Consider the following 6,673-nt stretch of genomic DNA (forward strand, 5'->3'; position numbering starts at 1 on the left):
CGTCACCCCCCCACACTGGTACAAAGGCCTATCCACAGGTGTGGCTGTATGCTGGACCAGTAGTCAATGACTGGTAAGATCCAATTGCAATGGTACCAACCTAAGACAGGAGGCTAACGCCTTGAGGTCAGCTCATCCAATGATGGGTAAGAACCATATATAGTATTGGACAACCTAAGGCAGGCACTGTCCCTAAGCCACATGCTTCTTGTTTAGTTAAACAGAGAGGGGGAGATGTTGAGAGCCACAGCTGAAGGGGCCCCAGCAAACTTCCAGCTGATTGGCTCATCACAGCCCCAGCAAACTTCCAGCTGCCAGCTAATTGGCTTTTCTGTGGTGATGTTCATCAGGCTATTTCCCCACCCTTTCAGACCACGGAGCTGCTCATTGAGGACTCTTTTGGCTCTGCCCACATGACCCAGCCAATTGGCCTCAAGAGTGGGAGGACTGGGGTGGGGAGAGGCTCACTGGAAGTCGGTGGTGGCAGTTGGGCTCTGAGGGAATTTCTGGAGAGCTCCTGTGGTGTGGCATGTGTGTTCTAAAAATAAAGTTCATTTCTGCTTGACAAGTGGCTCATAAACTCTGACCAGCCAGACTGCGGCACACAATTTTAATTAAAAGCAGTTAATTCTGTGCTTTTTTTCCACCAATTTACCTAAAACAAACCATTTTCATTTGTAAAACTCCAAAAGTCAATAAATAGAAGATGTCATAACTGAATACTATTGTTGTTTTCCTTTTTCATTTAGTGGATATTGGTTCTCAATGAAGATGAGAATACTTGGACATTGTGCTTGCAGAGCACAATCCAGGTTTGATCCTCAGCACCATATAAAAATAAATAAATGAAGATTTTTTAAAAAGGACCTAGGAGAAATTGATGTTTGAGGCACATTTATATGTTGAAATCTGTGCAATAATCTTTGAGAGAAAATCCTAAGTGTTTCTTTTTTCCTCATTTTCTTTTTTGCAGTGCCAGGATTGAACTCAGGGGTTCTCTGCCACTGAGATATATCCCTGTCCTTTTTATTTTTTATTTTATTATTTTGGGGCAGTGTCTCAGTTGCTGAAGTTGGCCTTGAACTTATGATTCTATTGCCTTTGTCTCCCGAGAACTGGGATTATAGGTATGCACCTGTATGCCCAGTTTTCAGGTTTTAGTTATTTTTAATTTTTTTCAGTTGTAGATGAACATAATAACTTTATTTTTTTTTAATTTTTTAATTTTTTACTGTGGGTTGTTCAAAACATTACAAATTTCTTGACATATCATATTCCACACTTTGATTCAAGTGGGTTATGAACTCCCACCTGCCGCAGTCTGGCTGGGCACAATCAGAAGCCACTTGTCAAAAGAAACTAACTTTATTTTTAGAACCAAACACGCCAAACAAACCAGCCTCTCGGGAAAAACCCTCAGAGCCTCAACTGCCACCACCGGCTTTCCACAAGCCTGTCTCTCCCCCCACAAGCTTCTTTTCACCTCCCACAATCCTCCTGCTCTTGAGGCCGATTGGCTGGGTCACGTGGGCAGAGCCAAAAAGTCCCCCAATGAGCAGCTCCGTGGTCTGAAAGGGCAGGGAAACAGTCCAATGAGCATCACCGCAGAGGAGCCAATCAGCTAGATGTTGCTGGGGCCAAGGAGCCAATCAGCTAGATGTTGCTGGGGCCGCTGTGAGCCAATCATCAGCCGGCAGCTGGATTGCTGGCAGCTGGAAGTTTGCTGGGGCCCCTTCGGCTGTGGCTCTCAACACCCACCTTCACCCCATACACAGATTGCAGAATCACATCAGTTACACATCCATTGATTTACAAATTGCCATACTAGTGTCTGTTGTGCTCCGCTGCCTTTCCCATCCTCCACCCTCCCCCCTCCCCACCTCTCCCCTCCCCTCCCCTCCTCTCTCTCTACCCCCTCCACTGTATAACCCTGAGGGTCTCCTTCCATTACCATGCAATTTCCCTTCTCTCTCCCTTTCCCTCCCACCTCTCATCCCTGTTAAATGTTAATCTTCTTCTCATGCTCTTCATCCCTACTCTGTTCTTAGTTACTCTCCTTATATCAAAGAAGACATTTGGCATTTGTTTTTTAGGGATTGGCTAGCTTCACTTAGCATAATCTGCTCTAATGCCATCCATTTCCCTGTAAATTCTATGATTTTGTCATTTTTTAATGCAGAGTAATACTCCATTGTGTATAAATGCCACATATTTTTTATCCATTCATCCATTGAAGGGCATCTAGGTTGATTCCACAGTCTAGCTATTGTGAATTGTGCTGCTATGAACATCGATGTCGCAGTGTCCCTGTAGCATGCTCTTTTTAGGTCTTTAGGGAATAGACCGAGAAGGGGAATAGCTGGGTCAAATGGTGGCTCCATTCCCAGCTTTCCAAGAAATCTCCATACTGCTTTCCAAATTGGCTGCACCAATCTGCAGTCCCACCAGCAATGTACAAGTGTACCCTTTTCCCCACATCCTTGCCAGCACTTGTTGTTATTTGACTTCCTAATGGCTGCCAATCTTACTGGAGTGAGATGGTATCTTAGGGTGGTTTTGATTTGCATTTCTCTGACAGCTAGAGATGTTGAGCATTTTTTCATGTACTTGTTGATTGACTGTATGTCCTCCTCTGAGAAATGTCTGTTCAGGTCCTTGGCCCATTTGTTGATTGGGTTGTTTGTTCTCTTATTGTCTAATTTTTTGAGTTCCTTGTATACTCTGGATATTAGGGCTCTATCTGAAGTGTGAGGAGTAAAGATTGGTTCCCAGGGTGTAGGCTCCCTATTTACCTCTCTTATTGTTTCTTTTGCTGAAAAAAAACTTTTTAGTTTGAGTAAGTCCCATTTGTTGATTCTAGTTATTAACTTTTGTGCTATGGGTGTCCTATTGAGGAATTTGGAGCCCGACCCCACTGACTGTAGATCGTAGCCAACTTTTTCTTCTATCAGACTGCGCGTCTCTGATTTGATATCAAGCTCCTTGATCCATTTTGAATTCACTTTTGTGCATGGCGAGAGAAAGGGATTCAGTTTCATTTTGTTGCATATGGATTTCCAGTTTTCCCAGCACCATTTGTTGAAGATGCTATCCTTCCTCCATTGCATGCTTTTAGACCCTTTATCAAATATAAGATAGTTGTAGTTTTGTGGATTGGTTTCTGTGTCCTCTATTCTGTACCATTGGTCCACCCGTCTGTTTTGGTACCAGTACCATGCTGTTTTTGTTACTATTGCTCTGTAGTATAGTTTGAAGTGTGGTATCGCTATACCACCTGATTCACACTTCCTGCTTAGCATTGTTTTTGCTATTCTGGGTCTTTTATTTTTCCATATGAATTTCATGATTGCTTTCTCTATTTCTACAAGAAATGCTGTTGGGATTTTGATTGGCATTGCATTAAACCTATAGAGAACTTCTGGTAATATCGCCATTTTGATGATGTTAGTTCTGCCTATCCATGAACAGGGTATATTTTTCCATCTTCTAAGATCTTATTCTATTTCTCTCTTTAGGGTTCTGTAGTTTTCATTGTATAAGTCTTTCACCTCTTTTGTTACGTTGATTCCCAAGTATGTTATTTTTTTTGAAGATATTTTGAATGGAGTGGTTTTCCTCATTTCCATTTCAGAGAATTTGTCGCTGATATACAGGAATGCCTTTGATTTATGTGTGTTGATTTTATATCCTGCCACTTTGCTGAATTCATTTATTAGCTCTAATAGTTTCTTTGTAGAGCCTTTTGGGTCTGCTAGGTATAGAATCATATCATCTGCAAATAGTGATAATTTAAGTTCTTCTTTTCCTATTTTGATGCCTTTAATTTCTTTCGTCTAATTGCTCTGGCCAGTGTTTTGAGAACTATGTTGAACAGAAGTGGAGAGAGAGGGCATCCCTGTCTTGTTCCAGATTTTAGAGGGAATGCCCTCAGTTTTTCTCCATTCAGAATGATGCTAGCCTGAGGCTTAGCATAGATTGCTTTTACAATATTGAGGTATGTTCCTGTTATCCCTAGTTTTTCTAGAGTTTAGAACATAAAGGGATGCTGTACTTTGTCGAATGCTTTTTCCGCATCTATCGAGATGATCATATGGTTCTTATTTTTAAGTCTATTGATGTGGTGAATAACATTTATTGATTTCCGTATATTGAACCAGCCTTGCATCCCAGGGATGAATCCTACTTGATCATGGTGTACAATTTTTTTGATATGTTTTTGTATCCGATTCGCCAGAATTTTATTGAGGATTTTTGCATCTAGGTTCATTAGAGATATTGGTCTGTAGTTTTCTTTCTTTGAAGTGTCTTTGTCTGGTTTAGGTATCAGGGTGATGTTGGCCTCATAGAATGAATTTGGAAGTTCTCCCTCCTTTTCTATTTCCTGAAGTAGCTAGAAAAGTATTGGTATTAGTTCTTCTTTAAAGGTTTTTTAAAATTCTGCTGTAAACCCATCTGGACCTGGGCTTTTCTTAGTTGGTAGTCTTTTTATGGTTTCTTCTATTTCCTCAATTGATATTGGTCTGTTTAGGTTTTCTATATCCTCCTGACTCAGTCTGGGCAGATCATATGACTTAAGAAATTTATCTATGCCTTCACTATCTTCTAATTTATTGGAGTATAAGGATTCAAAATAATTTTTGATTATCTTCTGTTTTTCTGAAGTGTCTGTTGTGATATTGCCTTTTTCATCCCATATGCTGGTAATTTGAATTCTCTCTCTTCTTCTCTTCGCTAGCATCGCTAAGGGCCTGTCGATTTTGTTTATTTTTTCAAAGAACCAATTTTTAGTTTTTTCAATTTTTTCAATTGTTTCTTTTGTTTCGATTTCATTAATTTCAGCTCTGATTTTAATTATTTCTTGCCTTCTACTTCTTTTGCTGTTGTTTTGCTCTTCTTTTTCAAGGATTTTGAGATGAAGTATGAGATCATTTATTTGTTGTTGTTGTTTCTTTTTCTTTTTTTAAGGAATGAACTCCAAGCAATGAATTTTCCTCTTAGAACTGCTTTCAATGTGTCCCATAGATTCCGATATGTTGTGTCTGTATTTTCATTTATCTCTAAGAATTTTTTAATTTCCTTCTTGATGTCTTCTATAACCCATTGATCATTCAGTAACCTATTGTTCATTCTCCAAGTGATGTATGCTTTTTCCTTCCTTCTTTTATCGTTGATTTTCAGTTTCATTCCATTATGATCAGATAAGATGCATGGTATTATCTCTACTCCTTTATATTGTCTAAGAGTTGCCCTGTGACATAATATATGGTCTATTTTTGAGAAGGATCCATGTGCTGCTGAGAAAAAAGTGTAACTGCTTGATGTTGGGTGGTATACTCTATATATGTCAATTAGGTCTAGGTTATTAATAGTGTTATTGAGTTCTATAGTTTCCTTATTCAACTTTTGTTTGGAAGATCTGTCCAGTGGCGAGAGAGGTGTGTTGAAGTCTCCCATGATTATGGTATGGTGGTCTATTAGACTCTTGAACTTGAGAAGAGTTTGTTTGACGAACATATCTGCACCATTGTTTGGGGCATAAATATTTAAGATTGTTATGTCTTGTTGGTTGTATGGTTCCCTTAAGCAGTATGTAGTGTCCCTCTTTATCTCTTTTGATTAACTTTGGCTTGAAATCTATTTTATTTGATATGAGTATGGACACTCCTGCTTGTTTCCGACGTCCATATGAGTGATATGATTTTTCCCAACCTTTCACCTTCAGCCTACGTATGTCTTTTCCTATCAAATGCGTCTCCTGTAGGGAGCATATTGTTGGGTCTTGTTTTGTGATCCATTCTACTAGCCTGTGTCTCTTAATTGGTGAGTTTAAGCCATTAACATTTAGGGTTATTATTGAGATATGGTTTGTTCTTCCAGCCATATTTGTTTATTTTTGTTACTAAACATGGTTTGTTTTCCTCTTTGATTATTCCCCCCCCCCCCTTTACTGTCCTACCTCCCACTGTTGGTTTTCATTGTTATTTTCCATTTCCTCTTCCTGTAATGCTTTGGCGAGGATGTTTTGAAGAGATGGTTTTCTAGCTGCGAATTCTTTAAACTTTTGTTTATCGTGGAAGGTTTTAATTTCATCTTCCATCCTGAAGCTTAATTTCGCTGGATACACAATTCTTGGTTGGAACCCATTTTCTTTCAGTGTTTGAAATATGTTATTCCAGGATCTTCTAGCTTTCAGAGTCTGTGTTGAAAGATCAGCTGTTATCCTGATTGGCTTACCCCTAAATGTAATCTACTTCCTTTCTCTTGTAGCTTTTAAAATTCTCTCCTTATTCTGTATGTTGGGCATCTTCATTATAATGTGTCTAGGTGTGGATCTCTTATGATTTTGCACATTTGGCGTCCTGTAGGCTTCTAGGATTTGGGATTCTGTCTCATTCTTCAAGTCTGGGAAGTTTTCTCGTATTATTTCATTGAACAGACTGCTCATTCCTTTGGTTTGGAGCTCTGTACCTTCCTGTATCCCAATGACTCTTAAGATTGGTCTCTTAATGTTATCCCATATTTCTTGGATGTTCTGCTCATGGTTTCTTAACAGTCTTGCTGAGCTGTCTATGTTCTTTTCCAGTTGAAATACTTTGTCTTCATTGTCTGATTTTCTATCTTCTAAGTGTTCTACTCTGCTGGTAGTATTCTCCATTGAGTTTTTAAGTTGGTT

The sequence above is a fragment of the Marmota flaviventris genome, chromosome Y, assembly GCF_047511675.1.
Source record: "Marmota flaviventris isolate mMarFla1 chromosome Y, mMarFla1.hap1, whole genome shotgun sequence".
Taxonomy (NCBI): Eukaryota; Metazoa; Chordata; class Mammalia; order Rodentia; family Sciuridae; genus Marmota; species Marmota flaviventris.